Source organism: Haliotis asinina, chromosome 6 (genome assembly GCF_037392515.1).
Source record: "Haliotis asinina isolate JCU_RB_2024 chromosome 6, JCU_Hal_asi_v2, whole genome shotgun sequence".
Taxonomy (NCBI): Eukaryota; Metazoa; Mollusca; class Gastropoda; order Lepetellida; family Haliotidae; genus Haliotis; species Haliotis asinina.
Window position 1 is genome coordinate 10260926 of NC_090285.1, and position 18975 is coordinate 10279900.

General features: G+C 35.3%; 1 protein-coding gene across 3 annotated transcripts in view; it reads right to left on the reverse strand.

Moving 5' to 3' along the window:
* LOC137286985 (suppressor of lurcher protein 1-like) overlaps positions 1 to 18975 on the reverse strand; it is a 563849-nt gene that overhangs the window by 163731 nt on the left and 381143 nt on the right. The window lies entirely within an intron of this gene.

Genomic DNA, 18975 nt, shown 5'->3' on the forward strand with positions numbered 1-18975 from the left:
ATGCCCTGCTCTAGTGCAAGATAGGCAGGTAACAGGAAATGAAATATGCAGTATATGGTATTCTTTCAAATGATCAACAAAAACACATGATTTGCAATCCTCCTGCAAGTTCCCCTCATCTCCAGAGTTGTAATGGACTGACATCAAACAAGAGCCAAACCAAATCAACAACAGAAATACACATCGTTCACGAGGTGCATGTTGAACGTCTATAAATTTGATCCATTAGAAACTTTATTGTGCCCATAAATTTAACAACTTGCAGAGATGTGTCCCATTTGTTATATCAAAGGATCTAATGAATACAAAATAATAATATTTAAGCGTTTACTCTTTAAAATATTGGCGTAGTCTATTTCTTTATTTTCTTGTAATTTCCTTGGTGATGATAAAGTAAGTTTCTTTTCAAATCGTTCTTGGTGGATGGATGCAAGAAATGGCCAAGAGGAATAAGTTATGCCCAAAATGTCAATAAATATATCATGATCAGTTTGACATTTATCCAAACACAATAATAAATCACATTTACTTGTTTGGAAACCACAAGGATAAATGAATGGTGGGGAATCCACATTTCCTGATCATGATAAATTGTTAACGTTAGTTTGTCTTTCAGTCCATGATGCATGATGGTAATTACAACAGCAACAAATGTGACTTTTAACAGGTAAAAGCATGGCCTTAATGATAAATGCTTCAATTATCATAGCATCAAAAGTGATAATCTGACTTTTATTGCGGTAAATAATGGTAAATTGCTGCCCTGATAACTTCCTACAATTTTGCTGAATTTAATGTAAACAATATTTAACAAAGTTTGAATGAAATTTATCAAATTTAGTAAAAAGTTTAATAAAATTTTGAATGATATTTATAAAAAAAAACGATAAAAACAATAAAGTCCAGATATACAAAACACTATTTATAACATGAAAGTGAAATTCAAGATTTAATTGCGTACTGAAATTAAGATAAGTTAATGTGATAATTCCAGTGATCCATGATTATGATGAATGCACTGGGGAGAAACATGAAAATTCATGATGGCACACACTACCTCCTGCCTCCTATACACCTGTCAGAAAATTAAACAAAACTCAACAAAACATGGAATATTCTTACTCTCCAAACCATGTAAACACTTAAGGACTATTCTGATGGAAATTTACAAGAATATTCTGACACTAAAAGTACAGAGTATTGACACAGTATCTGCAGCCATTGTGTCCCGGGGGACATGGCATCCTCGTCTCCTGCATGACAAGTATGCAGACTAACAAACTCCTCGTCAATCTCCTCATCCGATGAGTAAGGAATAATTTTCAGACATCAACCTAAATCACAATCAAGACAGATTATACTTGTCAGTGGGAGACTTTTAACCAAGAAATGTTCCTGCTTCTCAAATGAAGCCATAAAGATCTAACTCCTTTGACCTTTTCCTCATCCCTGATTATCGTGTTTCTGGACAGGCTTTGTGTTCCGAAAAACTACCATCCAGACAAGTGGCTCTTCTATTCAATGTTCTCCCCACAATTACTGACATATCTTAGTATATAGCCGCTACAAATTTTCTTCCTTAATTGTCACCTCCAATTTCAGTGAAAAATCATTAAATGCTGTAAAGTTTCCTGAATGAGTACAACAGGAAGTATGTTCCAATTTTCACAAACAGATAAAATCGTTCTTGTTATTCATGGTTCAGACTGCTTGACATACTACTGTATTAAGCTCTCAATCATGAATAAAAGCTGAAATTATTTGTTCAAACAGAAATACTGTATTGCAGAGAATTCAAAAATATTTACATGTCATGCAAACACAAAAATCAATAAACATTGATTTCAGATTGTAAGTAATTATTACACAGGAAAATTGTAAAATAATGCACTACATGACCAGCTACATATAAGATCAAAATTGCACTTAAATCTCAGCAAATACTGTAAACATATGCAAATATGTTGACATTCTATTGACAGAAGTTTTTCACAAACAGAAGTAATGTGTACTTGACGAGTTTGGGTGTTATCTATTTGCATTCCTTTTGATACTGTTTGGAAGATACCAGATCAAATGTGACTGAAATGTGATGTTTCTTCAATGCTGATGTCACAACATTAAAAAACACTTGGGTAACGCAGTACAATCAAACCTGTCAATCACTCACTGTTGTATTTATTGATCAAATTACCATTGTGACAGATAGAAATGAAGTAAATGAAAATTGTGGGGAAATATGAAAAAGCAAAGTCATGTAGAGTTATTCGAGAAATACCAAGGGGGTCATTGCAGGTCACTAGGGACTCTTTGCCAGTTAAACCTGTCAAATAACATTTCACATTTTGATGGAGAGTACTCGCTATCCTTGGTGGTACTAAATTATTCTGATCACATTTTTTATCTTTCTTTTTTAAACTGTGACCCACTGGTCATTCAGTTGCCAGATGGATTTAAAATCCAAATTTTATCCATGCCACCTCAGTTTTGTAAAATGTTTTGTTGATGTTTTTGAAGTGAGTCAGACATGTGTGAATTTCACTCCATGTCTGACAAGAAGGATGGCTTCGATGTTCCATCTGGCTGTAACTTCAACCTTCCATTTGTCAATTTGCACTTCAAGGTAAGCAATGATCCAGTGCTTCCAACTTTTGAGTGGAAAATTAATGTGATTTTTCCACGAAGATTTAACAAAATGACCCTTGATCTTGTAATAGCATTCAAGGCCTTGTGTGAATGAGTAAGTCAGAGACTGAGTGAGTTAAGCTTTACACTGCACTCGGCAATATTCCAGTTGTATAGTGGCAGTCTGTAAATAATCGAGTCTAGACAATCCAGTGATCAACAGCATGAGCATCTATCTGTGCCATTGGGAACTGATAACGTGTCAACCAAGTCAGCCAGCCTGACCACCTGTTAATTACCTCTTACCACAAGCATAGGTTACTGAGGATCAATTGTAACCTTCACAAGTCTCAAAGCTTTTGTAGATGCTAGAGGTGTGGAGGACTGTTCCAAACATACTCAATAGTGACAACAGTCCTTTCAGATGCTAGAAACAATTGATTTCTGCGACATGTTCCCATGATTTTCAGGTGAAAATTGACTTGCCCTTGCATGTGTTTGTGACTGATGCCACCAGGGATCAGGATGTGCTCACCAGTCGGTTATACCTGGTAGCATCACAGACCAATTCACAAGCACATGGCTGTGACATATTCACACATTTAAAATGGATTTTATGCTTAGCAGTCATTTCTTCTGATGAAGAATGATTTTGTGCCTTTTATTCGAATAACCATGACTGACCAGTCAGATATCAACCGTCTTCACTTATGATAACATGTTATCCCATTTAACTCAGGTAGCACTGCAGGCACTCCTAAACATGGACTAAAACATAGCTCTTCTGACACAACCACTAACTGTCTGTACTGCTGTCTCTGTGTATACACATACATGCTATAATGCCTCTGAGCATGTCCGTCATCGCTGTGCAAATACCCTTATTATTATTTTATTTTAACATATTTTTTTAAAGAACACAGAAGACACTTAAAACACTTTAATACTTATTTCATAAAAAGATCAAACAATGTAAGTCACTTTCTTCTCTAAAGAAATTCAGAAGATCCATCAATATCTCCAAGACATGTTTGCATATGTTTGTCAAATCCAGGCACTTATGGACAAACAGCCATTCCCTCCCAAAACCTGTTTTGTAACCAAAAGAAACCCTTCAGCCTTTCCTGAAATTGGTACGGTCTTTCAATCTCTCAAATTACTTTCATTCCCAAGGTACTTGCCATTCTCAATAATAACTTCATATTGGACACATTCAGCCAATCCTTGCCCAAATAATTTCAACTAGTGATTACAATTTAATTCTCCAGTCCTGGCTTGAGGGGGGATAGAACAAATCAAATAACACTCGCTTCTCTGTTTGGTCCAACAGTTGTCAGTGCTTTTCAAGTTTACGGAAAATTGTCTGGCGAGCAAGACTAATCCTGGAATCACATTGCTTGGTGCTTTTATCAAAATCTAAGTCATGGGAAAATTAGCCAATCTCAGAGACCTGAGCTGAGCCAAATATTCAAGACCCTCTGGCTGCAATCTCGAGGGTGAAATTTAAAGGCCCATGTTCCACCATTTCTTACATGGACAATGTGATGTCAGATGAGACAAATTTTGACTTCATTTCTGAATTCAAGTGAAATTTACCAGATCTTTTAATATCTTCTTAAAACTTTTTGTTATCGAAAATAAAATATTTGCAAAAACAGCATTATGAAACGAAATGTGCTTGAAGTGTATTTCTTCTTTCACTAAGACTGAATGGCAAGAGGTACGGCTTCAATTTTCCAAAAGTCATCTTTTTCATTGTGTCAAGCAATATTCAAACAACCCCAGGTCCTAGTGTTTACATTTCACAAACTTTATTGGTGCAATGCAACTCTTTATTCTTTGTCTTTTACCCAGGATTTCAAAGAGCAGCATATGACATTTGATCATAAGTTGTCTGATCAAAGTTTCAACAAGTTTCAGCATATCTTTCAGAATGTTATATACAAGACATGTGCTGGATATTTCCAAATTTGGGAAGTATCAAGGACAAAACATATGTCCAATGATTTTGCCTCTTTTGATTTGAAGCACATGTTTGGACCATGACGAGAACACCTGACTAGCCTTTGCCTCAGTTTGTCATGAGTCCCACATAGGATGATGAATTCATGATATGGTAGGAACTCAGGAAAGATTTCACGCAGAAATGGAAATGATTTAACTACTTTATAATTGCTATATTTTAGCATAATTCAGAATAGGTCACTGGGCCAATATATCAGATACCATCTTACTGTCTCAGTACAAATAACGCAGCTTAGAGATCTCAAAGTGGTCCAAGTTTGTGATCTCGGTCACTCAAGGTTTTCCTCCAACATCAAACAGACCTGCCCTTATATAATCATATATATGTGAAACAGGATCCATCAGACAGGCTAGGTTTCTGAGAGACAGTCTACATTTCCAGCTAGCCAATCCCATGGTCTGATAACAATATCGGATAACACCTTAAAATCTCTGAAAATGACTGTTGTGAATGGACTGTTAGTAAATACAAGTCACTGATTCACTGAATTGTTCCTTGTAACTAAGAACTGAGGTATTTTCTTTGGATTGTCTAGTCTGGTTTGATCCAATTTGGGATGGTAACACTTTGACATTACCTGCCCTTATGTCTGGTTGTGGTTTCAGCTTATTTTATACACTGATATATTCTTAAACATTATAAGCAACTGATTCACTCATATTGCACATTTCAGAGCCATACCTTCTTGAAATCATATACCTTGTCACCAATAACTGGTGGAATTTTAGTGCCAGGAATTTTCTGGTCACCACATCAACACATATTTTACTGATCCTAACCATGTCTGTCATGAACCTTAAGTTGGTATTTTCTACACAAATCATATCAGGTAATTTTGTCGATGTTTAACATAACCATTCCAAGAAATAGTGGACCAGCATTCTTTTGAGCAAATATTTTACATGATATCCAGGCAATAGTATGGAAAATAATCTCCCTCCAAATCCATAATAACATTTAATGCACAGAAACCAGAGCTTGAGCAAATCTGTGTCCACTAAAACCTTAGATGTACCAATTAAATCAGTCAGGCAAATTTCTCAAATAATCCTTGATGTACTCTTACAAGATTGTGCAACAAACTGATTAAATTATTTTATCATATGACAAACACCAAACACAAACACAAACACCAGATGTCAAAAGTGCTATTTCTTAAAGAATGCCTTAACAATGTAAAAAAAACACCACATATAACAGCAAATGTAAAAATGTTAACCTTTCAACATATCACTACAACAGATAATCAACAGTGAACATGTTAACTGATAACCTCAGTGAGACATGTCTTCTGAACAATGTTCCTGCCAGTTAACTTATGCACTACACTGTCGAGGATGCCACATAACTCTGTTAAACAGGAACCAAAGCTGCAAACAAATCCTCTTTAAGCCTCTTCTAAATCATGCAGGAACCACAGCCATCAGGGATAAAAATGAACCTTGACACGTAAGCTATATATGAGCTTAGAAAGAATAAGCAAGTGTCAACTCACAGCTATAATTCATTGGGATCAAGTTGGCTACTATCTTCTTTCCCTTTCGGTCAAAAAAGGCCAATCTTTATACATCACTGATGATATGTTCTTCATCTTAGTAACATTTATCAATGTCCTTGATTAATTCTGCTTTACAGTCTTTTACTCCAGATTTCCCTCAAAGATTTTTACTCCGTGGCACCATGTAGTTAAAATGGTGATTTAATTCAAAACAAAGAAAAATTAAATGGTTTTTCTTTAAACAAAAAATATCAACCCTCATTTTAAACAAGATTCCTGACACCAAGATGGATCAGGAAGAAAGAATTAATGCATGTTTTTGTATTTTCGATTTCATTTCCATGCGAAATTATTAAGATACGTTTTAATTTTCCTGGAGACAAAGTTGTGGGCTTTGATTCCGATCAACCTTATACATTTCGAAAGTAAAAGATGTTCAAAACGCCAATATATTATCATTGTTTGTATGAATTAGATAACTAAAAGGTTGGTGTATGTGTTTTAATACCATGGCTTTCTGAGTCTGGTTTCAGAGAGAGAGATATGAGCATCAAATCCTGCCAAATAATTGACTTGTCTTTGCATGTATGTATGATAGGAACAACTGGTGAAACAGTTATGCCCTGTTTTTCCAAATCAGATACTATCACTATTACTTACAGAACCACTGAGTGCAGTAATATTTTGCGGCTCCTATATTGATAAATACTGATACAAGCATCACACTTGGAAACAGGCAACAATACTTAATCAACCTCAGCAATCATCTTGTGAATGAAACAAGTCCTGTGAAATTTAAATACAGTAGTTATCACTCTGTGTGACAAGCAGAAAGGAACTGAAATTTTACATTTGAATTTGAAAATAAATTGTTCATATGTTGAAAGATCGATATAGGATACTGATTATGGGAGACACTGGAGACAAAGAATTATGTCTGTGGAGTATGGAATAACATCTCTGCCAAACTGATATCTAAATCTTTTAGTTGAGAATTTGGAGTCAGATACATTGCAAAATTCTTAATACAACTTCATAACCAAATTTCAAAGCAGATATGAAATGTGCATCCGCATGAGTAAAGCTACAGCTCTGCCATTGTGACCATCCAATTACCATTTGGGTCAGACTAACTTCTGGAGTTTGATAAGGAATGATTATAATAAGGTAAACTATGTTTGTAATCATCATGTGTTAATGAACTGAAAAATATGACAAACATCACTGTCCGCAGGACCTATGCAACAGAACTAAGTGCTAAGAGATGTATCAGTGACGTAGCAGAACTTGAACTTTAAAATTTCACTCTCACTTCTGTAATACGTGTTTAATGTGGACCATACAGTAAAATTGTGAAAGTTTTCAAACAACAATACCATGATGTCATTGTCAGGGGAGGTAATTTTGTTAATTTAGGTAGGCATACCACAAAGGATAGTTATGTTCAAATTTTAATTTTTATTTCTGTATGTGTCTGTGGTACCCAGAGGAATATGGCAGCCATAATCCAGAGGGAATGTTTATGCCATAGTTTACTATTTTCATGATGATCATGCTTATAATGAACTAAAAATATAATGAACTGTTTTGGGTCCCCGTCACTTGTGTATTGTAATCAAAATGTGTACAGTGAACTATCGATATAATGAACCAAAATTAGTGGTTCCTTTGAGTTCCTTATAAAGTTTACTTTGTATATTTCTCCAGCATTTGTCTCAAAGGATATGTTTCCCTTGTAACTTTATTACCATGAACTCTTTCACAGTTATCAGTATAAATCTTCCATACAATGTATAGCATTGTCTATTGTTAAATCTGCATTATAAAGTATTTTGTGAACAATTTCACTAGATTAAATGAGGAGTTTTTTTTTTATTCACAGCTGAGAGATCCTGTAAAATATCCCACAATGACATTTTACAAATGTAACAATACATAGAGGAATAATATCATCTCTGTAGCTTATATAATAGACGACCTGTAAAAATCAAATTAGATTATACTTTCACTCCACTACATCCTTTTCAAGAAGAACAAAAATCCAAATTTTTTTTTTAAGAAATGATGGACCCCCTACCATTTGAACAATCCATGGCCATGTACAACTTCAAGCCTTTTTCAGGAACCTCTACTATATAAATTGTTGGATGAGATTAACTGGGGTTTTTTGTTCTTTTTTTTGTGTTATTTTTTATAAACCATATTCATCAAAAAGGTTCAAAGCTTTTTGATAATGGTAGAAGCCTCATTACTGGTATGGTTACTTTTTAAAAAAACTCCCAAAGTCTATTCATCAAATCATAGTACAGCCATAGGATCACTCAGAGAAATGTTTCCTGGGAAATCGGTACTAAATTACACTTGGCATTAGTAAAATTGAATCGGAATTCTTTTGGGGTAACATTAAACGGTACAGTAATCGATGGCTATTTAGTACTGAAGTCTATATGGTACAGCAGTTCTAAACAGGATTGCAGACATCTCACGGAACCTGTTACATGAGATGAAAGTGTTCTATCTGAATACAGTACTAAAAGCTCACAACTCTGTAAACAGTTGGTGTAAATTTGTCAGAAACATGTTCTGAGCATATCTACAATGTCAAAAGATGTGGACTCGATAAATTCTTTATCTTCTTGCTAAAATAAATGTGTTTGTTGTTGTTGAATGGCTGTCAGCAATATTCCAAGTCTGTAAAACCTTGATTCTGGACCATGCCAGGACTAAATAGCCGTCCAGTGATTAACATCATGAGCACTGATCCACACATTTAGGGTACAATAACATGTGCCAACCAAGTCAGAAGGCCTAAACACCAGATACTGCTGGTCACCACAAACATGGTTTGCAGAAGACCAATTCTTTCTGTTATGGGATTAAATCACATTGCACTGAACAGAGCAGCCAGCAGCCAGCAGCCAAGTGCCATCAACTCATCACACACCAAGTCTTCAAGTCACCAGAAAGGCACACAAAATGACTCCAACATAACATATGCTAACATTTCTAAAAAAGTCCAGTCTACAAGAAGTGAAAAGCAGTTCATATCAGACTGCACAATTAAGATATATTTCTGGCAACTTATTATAAAATCAATACAAAACATTCTATGTAAAAGAACATGAGGATTTACTGCCCACCAGATCATGAAATATGCATGTAAATATATTCTCTGCAGCAGAAAACAGTTATTTATAAAATGAAGGAAAATGTGAAAAACATTTATAGACTGTCAGAAGGATTTACTACACAACACATCTACTTTTCATCCCTTGCATAACACACACAGGAAGCCAGTAACAATCATGTTCGTCTTGACTGCCTCTCTGGTCTGGCTGATAAAACATCTCCTGGAAATTATCTGAAAAGGTTGCTGGTTCAATCCCCAAGAGGGTCTTCACCCAAAATATCAAAAGATGGGACATACTGTTATCTTACCTACCATTTGGCTTTTAAGGAATGTAAGAAAAAGGCCACTTGTGGGCCACTTTACGGGCGTGAGTGGGTCCATGATAAACGGTAGCAAGATATCACGAGTTTGATGTATAACACCTGCATTAGCTTGAACTAGTCGATACATCAGATAAAGATAGGTATGTTTTAACATGACCTTAAACTTTATTACAGGTTTCCTACTCTTCTGTGCTTTGAAGTTGAATGGTGAAATGGTGATCCTGTCATCAGTCGTCACAAGCAAACCTGAAATTAACTTGGATTGAGCAAAGATGTCGGCATTGCCAACTCTAAAAGATTTTCTACACATAGGACCATACTTCCAGAAAATTATATGCTTATATTTGACAAGTTGACACAGGAAGTCTGTGTGATATTAACATGAAAAAGCATATACATACTGCACACAGTTTCAATTAAATATACAAGCATGTGAAATGTATTACTTAAACCATATCCTGGCTGAAATATACATGATCAAGCTTGCATTTACAGCATTCCAAATATATAAACCTAAGGAGAACATTACTCTGGAATAAGAGAGTGAGTTTGGTTTTACGCTGCTTTTAGCATTATTTTAGCTTTATGATGGCAGGGGACATCTGAAAATGTGCCTTCAACATTGTACCCATGTGGGGATTTGAACCCAGGTTTTGACATGACCAACGATACTTTATCCACTAGGCTATCCTACCACCTCTGTATTGAAAAAGACATTATCCATCTTTGATATATACAACAGCCGTCAAGCAATAACCAACCAGAACAGAAATAACAGCATTTGCATGACAATACCAATATATCTCCACACTGAAATGTACAACACTTTTCTTGCATCAGACATACATGTCCATCACTGCATGGCGCCATGTAATACAAAGAAATGGAATTGGTGTGCTGTTCTGACATTTATACCATGATCTAAGAATAAAAAGAAATATACACTGCATTATACAACTTTTCTCATATGTAACAACTGTCTTCATACGTATCAAAATGTTACATGACAGCAATGTACAAGCCCTGCCCGACATTTACACTGTTATATCATCAGCGCTGCAAAACCACACACTTTCTTGCAGAAAGCCACTAACAAGCTGAAAATATACCCACGGCAAAAATCAATACGTCCACAAAAAACAGCAACCTTAAGAACCTTTGCAGTAGGAAATTCCTCGTCAGCCGTGGGGGAAGGCCAAGAGAGGTTCCCTCAATATAATGACACTGCCTATTTTTTGTTAATTTTTTGCCGCAGGGTGGGAATAAAAAGTCATTGTGTAAAGGAGCAAGATATTGCCTTTTGTTTGCAGTCGAAACTTGCATAATTACCTGAGGAAAAAATCCCTTATGATGATACGGATATGAGTTGGAGATGCATCACTTGGCGGGATACTTGCAAATGCTGTAAGGAGTTTTGTGATATGAAGATGACTTGCACAATGATAGTATTTTCAAACATTTTGAAATATGCCTACAGAAACACACTGAAAATAAAGCTTGCTACTAATAAACTTCCGTTTTACTATTTTTTTACTATATCATACATCATTAAAATTTTCAAAAAGATAATTGCAGATTTTGGGGGGGAAATTTTCTGCAACTGAAAATACAGCTTGATACCCAAAAAACTTCCTTTCTCCCACATCAAAGATCATTAACATTTTCAAAAACATAATTGTTGTTTAAGGAAAAAAAATTCCACCACTGAAAATAAAGCTTGCTACTAATAACCTTTCTTTTCACCAAATTGGACATCATTAACATTTTAAGAAACATGATTGTAGATTTCTGGAAAAAGATTCTTTGTTAAAGCTATAAAAAGATAATTAGAATATGAAGGTATTCTCTACTTTGTAGGAAAGGCAGTAGTTTCTAATTTTGCAATACTTTGAAATGATGTACAAGTATCTGCATTGTGCAAGCAATTCCCTAATTCAGTTCTCGAGTGTTTGTAACCCAAAGGAAATCTCTACTCTATCATATATCAAGCCATGCTGTTTTTACAGTTTTCAGCATTCAGTAGTACTTGAACACATCAAAAAGCCTGAATTTAAAAAAACAACAACATAATGTTTCAAACTTAACTGAACTAGAAAGTGCTTGTGGAAAGACAAGTGTGTTCCAGATTGATAATCCTTAAGGAGTAGTCTAATGCAGTCTGATGTATCTTGGCCACAAAGACAATTATTTACATTAATTTGATACAAAAATGAGAATTATGTTAAAACCATAATATTTTATTCTAATTTTCATCTTTTGAGCAGAGAAGATATCCAAAAGTTGTGATTCTTTCCCTGTGATAACTACAGAACTTTTTCACATATCATCCCCACTTCTCCCAATTACAGTGAGTGGGTGAATGTCGTTTTATGTGGCTTTCAGTAATATTCCATATTCAAAAGAGTCAGTTATAGAAGTCTGACACGTTATTGGTTCCACAGAACATATTACCATTGGAATCATCCCCTGAGAAATTCCTTCTAGGACTCATAAATCACTTACAAATGAATTTCCCATTTTCATCAAATGAGGTGGAGACTGTAACCATCTGACCTGATGTTATGCATCAAACAAATGACCAACAAGGCAAGTTACAAAAAGCGAACGTGCGTCCTAGCCTTGTTATCATTTATCACTTTACGACCAGCATGAAGATCAATTCTTGAAAAGAAAGCCATTCAAATAAGGCAATGTTCTACAAATTTTTAGATTTCTCAAAAAGAAGACAATGAAGTTATGTCAGTATAAAAACAGCATTTACAACTCCTACAAGGAGACAGAATGTCTCAAGCACCGTGTTCACACTTAATGCTCTGGTATTAAGAAGGTTTGGTGGAAATGTCTTAGCAAATTCAGAAAAAAAGTGTTTTCATGGATGGGATAATGTTTCTCCCAGTTTTTTGTGAGATTACTGGAAAATATTAAGGAGTTTCTTCTTCAATGAACGTTCTTGTATATTGTTCATTATTTTATTCATGAAGGTCAATGATCTGCAGGTTTGCTTTTGTGAATGACATAACAATCTTGATATGGCTATCTTATTTCCTGTTGAATGCTGCTTTCTGCGACATATGTCACGTATAAGAAAATATTCTAAACTGACAAATATAGCATACTTTGATTAGAACAAAAATAAATGTAAAACTTAAAAATTCCCATGCTTCAATATTTCTACAGTATATGTCATTTTGTCAGTGAAGAAAGTCATATTTGACAAGGACATATTTCACAGTTTGGATCAGTAAGTTATTTGGCATGTTTGGGAATATAATGGATAAATATTTAAATTTATTCCCTGAAAAAGAGAGGCATATTTTGGCACCAGAATGAAAGATAAAAGATGAATGGTTAAGGATGGTAACTCATATCACTTACAAACCAAAGCCAACACCAGTTGTGATGGACATTGAGACATCCATTCCATCAAAAAGATTTTAGGACTTTGTTTGGAGTGTCAGTTTTTCAGTGTTGAATGTTTCACAAAGTCTACTGCAATCCATGTAACTGACCCTTATTGGTAAAACCAACAAACCCAAACGGAGGATGTTTTGGAGCTTAGATCAACTTGTCTGTTAGTCTGAACAGCGTAGGAAATCAAATTTGCTAATGAAAATCAAAGGCAGGTAATATGAGAGTGTGCAAGCTAAAGGAATGGATTGGGGGTTAGCATCGGTTTATCAAAAAGTGAGCCCTGGAGATACAGAGCAAGGATAAAGAGCTTAAACCTGCACTAAAAGTCTTGACCAGCTTGTCAACAGCTAGGGCTGAGACTAATATGAAGACATGTGTGGCCAGACCAGTTTAACGAGTTGTTCTCTAGATCAACATGTCAGTTCCAACCTATTTCTTACTTTGTTTCCCCCAAATGTATGTCGCTTCAAAAAGTGGAAATGACACTGGATCAATACCGATTCATAATAATATGTGGTGTGTTGACGTTATAAGAATATATTTTCCACAGGCTTTAATTACAATAATTTAAATAACTGATTTATGCTCATACTAACAATTAACAAGTTGCTTCTCTATCATGTTTCAATACTTCTGGATTCCTTCTAAAAAAATATTTTTATTGCAGTTTTTCAGATTCCAGTTTTTGCCAATCATGATTTTTTGCCAAGAGTCAGGTCTTATATAGACATTGTGGTTATTAACATTTTGATCAACACTGGTGAACTATTGACAATACTTTGAAGCTAATCATTAACATGACTCAGAGCCCAGCAAATGACAAGAAAACATACACAGTGGTCAGCTTTCATAGAAGACATATTGTCCATGCATATCCTTTACAACAATCACTTGCTTATTACCACAAAGTCTATTTTTCACCAATTTGAAACAACATGTACACAAAAAATTTTCACACAAATGTTATAATGTTCACAAATCTTATATTCGAAGATTAGGCCAGACCAATTTTATTTATTGTTTTACAGGGTTTTTTTCCTCGGAAATATAAACAAGCAAACAAACAAACAAATATTAAAAGCATTTTACTTCTGTCAATTTATGAACTGTATATGGGGCAAACAAAAATATGAAAAAGCCAACAATTTCTTATTTTTGACAAAATATGACAGGTGGATCTGTGAAAAAGGCAATAAAATGGATCTTGCTTATGACAATATATATATCTATAGACTTTTTACTTCATACTGTTAATAATATTTAATTTTATTTCTGAGACATTTCATGATATTGTTCCTCTTTCATGCCAGACACATATGGCTGACTTTCCAAGAATGAGCATTTTGAAAATAATGAGCCATGTTCCATACTAAGGAAGCACTACTTCCAGCTTCTTGTCACTTGAACATAATCCACTGAGTCTACTTATAAGCCATACATCACTGTACTTCCTGTTTCTTCAAATGGGTAATAAGGGGTATGAATATTGTCTGATCGGAATAGCATTTCTCCAATTATGGCGCCATGGTTACAGATGTTGGTTTCATGAGTCACGTATGTTTGTTGATTTGCATAAAAAATAGCATGTCCGTATATTGTACCCTGTCATGTAATAAATACACAAGAGGCTAAGACTGTTTCTGTAATATGAAATCTCTAACAGTAAAAGCAGAATTCCTTGAAATTATTACTTTATCACTTACTATTGTTACTCCATGTGCCTATGAATTACAACCAAATCCTGCAATACCTGGATGTGCTGTATATCAAATACAGTGAAAGCTGTCTAAACCGGTACTCATTGGGACTGAGTAAATAATCCAGTTTAGACAATGTGCCGGATTGTAGAGCTGATGATGAATGTACAAGTCATAGATTGGACTGAGATTTTATGCTGGTGTTGACAACCTGCTGGATTGGACAGATGCTGGTTTTGACAGCTTCCACTGTACTGACAAATCTCTTCATAATCAGGGAAAGAGTGGGTTTGGCTTGATAAGGCTGTATTCAGTATTTCGGATATATCAGTAGGTACAGATCCAGGATTATGGAGAAATGGGGGAGGGGTGAGGGGGGTCGAGGTTGTACAAAAAATCATGAAGTCCAAAGGTTTGGGGGAAATACTCCTAAGTGATTTTTTTCACAGGGAGGAAAGTGGGGTTGGGGTAGGGTTGGGGTTGGGGTTGGGGTTGGGGTTGGGGTAGGGTTGCACATTCCTGTGCATAGTGACACAAACCAAGATATTCAAGGTCAAAGTTGGATCAAACACTCGAGAGTATTTTTTTGGAAAGTCTAAGGGAGTCAACTCTGTACAACGATTCATGCATGCAGTTTCACAATGCCCGTCCTTGGCATATCTCTTTCACAGTGTTAACAAACAAGGAAATTGTCCCTTGGATGAATGAGTCATGTTAGGTTTACATTGTTTTTGGCAATATTCCAGCAATATTACACCATGTGGACTTTTGACACAATATGAGAACAAAACAACCAATCTTATCTTACAATGAATTCAACAAACATTAAAACAGAAGGTGCCATTGTAACCAGAAACAGCATCCATCCAAACAACTACACCAACCTAAACTGGATCCTGTAACACACCTAATACTATGCAGGACAGTAATAAAACATACACCACCATTATCAAAATCTATTTTTTTCCAAGCCAAGTTCTTCATGACCTAAGTGTATTTTGTCACTTTGAGTCCCCTGACACAAAAATATCTGAAAAACAATGGATCGGATGTAAAGTTGACGGGAAGAATGAAAGCATTAGTTAACACTTCAGGAATTTGTATCTGATTTCATCAAAAACCTTTCATCCAAGAACTGGATTCATCAACAACCCTGAGGCAAGTACTCCACAAACTTAGCCATGCTTCTGTTTACCATTCCAAATTTGACCCAATTACCCCAAAACCCTTGCAGCAAGAGTGGGCTCAAATTGAAAGCTGCAAGGAAAACTTAAAGGCCTGGTAATGTCTTTGTCCGCAATAGTTGAGCAAGGAGATCCTTGCCTGCCACAGAATGACATCCTCTTGTCTCCTCGGTCGTGTTTTATTTCTCTTCTTAAACACAAAACCAGGATTACTGAGTGAAATGAGCATCTGGACCTGTCGAAGAAGTAAACTGTGACCTTTCAATTATGTAGACCTTTTGCTTCCAGGAACCATTTATTTTTACGTCCATTTGGAAACGTGAACAATAACAGACAAACGATACACTGCAAGAAGGAGTACTGGCGACAGTTAGACTTTGTTTGTGAGTGTGTTTAAACATACTTGGTCAATAATGGAACTCAAAAAATTGGCAGTGGTTGACATAGCACTGTATCTGAACAGAATATTGCTGTTTCTAGAATACAGAAAATTTAGAATATATGTATTTAGTTTTACGTTTTGATAAGATGGCTGGTTGGCTGGTTGGTTGGTATGATGTTTACATCTATATTTAGCAATATGGTGACAGTCTGTAAATAATGAGTGAGTTTAGTTTTACATTGCAATATTTCAGCAGTATTTCAGCTATGTATTCCGGACCAGACACATGAATGATCTACCCAGTTGGGATACAAGGGCATTTATCAAGTAAGTCAGTGAGCATGACCACACAGTTCTGTTAGTCGCCTCTTGTGACAAGCATGGGTGACTGAAAAACATTTCTAGCCCAGAAATACATTGTTTATATATCTAGAAACTAAGTCCAAGTAACACTCTTGTGATAAACTGACAAAAGTGATTCTTTACATGGTGCTAGCTTGTATGCATACATAACAGTTAATTCTTTCTGGAAGCATAGTGTCACACAGATTTGGTAAATGTTTTAATTTTTACTATAAGTCTAAGGCAAATTATCATATACAATAACTAAATAAATAAACAATCATTTAAAAATTTTCATATTGACTTTTAACTTTTAAGCGGGACAAAATGATGATTTCTATTTTCGTACCAAAAATGTTCAAACTGTTTCTTCCTTCAAATCACAGTGATTAAAAACAGATGGAACAAATACAAGACTTCTAAAAATATACTGTTGATTGTGATTGGTTCCTGTAATTCAGACAGCAGTCAGAGTCACTTCAATCTAATCCAGATTTACAGAGTAATTATTCCTATCTTAACTGTCTACCATATTATTGGTAAAATGATACCATCTGCATGCACCCGACAATTCTTCACGAGATTTAGATTGTGAAGTGTTTGCTCTATCGATGCTACTAAGTGTCAACACAGTGAGGACATTATCGCTAAGTGTGTAATTTTAGTCTTGTTTTATAAATAATTTTATGCAAATGAGTGAATTTGGTTTTCTGACACCAATATTCCAGCAAAATCACAGTGGCGGAAAACAGAAATGGGCTTCACACATTGTACCCATTTGGGGAACTGAACCAAAACCCAACTGCCCCTTAGCTACGTGTTTGGGTGGTGAGGTAGCCCAGTGGTTAAGGGTCTACTCATCACACTGAAGACCCTGGTTTGACCTCACATGGGTACAATGGGTTCCTTATACTCATGGTCACCAAGACATATGAAGGTCTGGGGTAGAACATGTCCTTCAGCAACCCATGCTTGCAATAAAAGGCGACCATGCTTGTCATAAGAGGCAACTAACAGGATCAGGTGGTCAGGCTTGCTGACTTGGTTGACACGTCATTGGTTCCTTATTGTGCAGATCGATCCTCATGCTGTTGATCACTGGATTGTCTGGTCCGGACTCAATTATTTACAGACTGCTGCCATACATCTGGAATACTGCTGAGTGAGGAGTAAAACTTAACTCACACACTCACTCATGGTGACCAAAAATCCTTTCCTTCAACATCATTTGTCCTTGATGAACTGTTTTAGTGGGTATTGTTTAAGGTAAAAATTTCTGTTTCAGATAATCATTGCATATGAAATCAAAATTTGTTCTGACATTCTCTTACAATCAAATATTCTCCAATGGTCTTTTAAATCAAAAAGGAGGGACTAAATTTTATTCTAAGTTTCACTGAAAAAGTAATACATTTCAGATGAAGTTTGAATTTTGAAATGAATCAAATGTTACACAATTTTAAAATCTAAAATTATTTCCAAACAAATAATTATATCATATAAAAAAGTACTATATTCTACAAAACTATGCTATATTCTTGTAGCATCCAAAGAAACCAGAACATTTAATGAACCATCAGTCATTTTCTTCACAACAACTTCATTTTATCATACATGTACCAAACCAAGAAGAGATAACTATATCACTACAAAACAAATATTGGCTTCCGATGGCCACATCGGTTGAGAAGAATCCAAAAATCATTGCACATGGTGGGATGGCATTCTGATCAAAGAAAACAAGCCTTGTCTATCCCTTTCATCAGAGGATCAGCATAGGGTGAGAATCTGTTTCGAGCCATTATAAAGTCGTTGAGAGACTCTTAAGAAATAAATAACAACGTGATATTGTCTGGTCCTAGCTTTGAATTCCATCTCGCCATATTTACGAAAGACTTAACCAGGGAATAATCATCTACAATCATAATAATCGTGACAACGCATGGAGTCTGTCTGGCAGAGTGATATTATGTGCCAGACTGTTGTCTGTCGTGGGCCACAATTAATAGGAACTTTTTCTAAGGCATCAACTAATAAAAGAAGCTTTGAAGCCTCTGTAGATGAATTTGCCATTCTTCTTAAGAACTCATTCATCATGGAAAACAAACATATGTTATGTGATATTTGCTTTGTCTCATTGTATGTGATCATTATCTTCAATATCATCCATCATTTCAAATTAGACATTCGCAAATGATCAAAAGGTTGGTTTGATCATCATAAAAACATTGTTGATCAATGTATGATATAGCTCTTGTTTACACTACATTCATATCGGGTGTTAATCAAAATAATGCAAATAGTTTGAGTGGATGTGTTTGATCAGTTAAACAAATCTGTGATATCTCAATGAATTG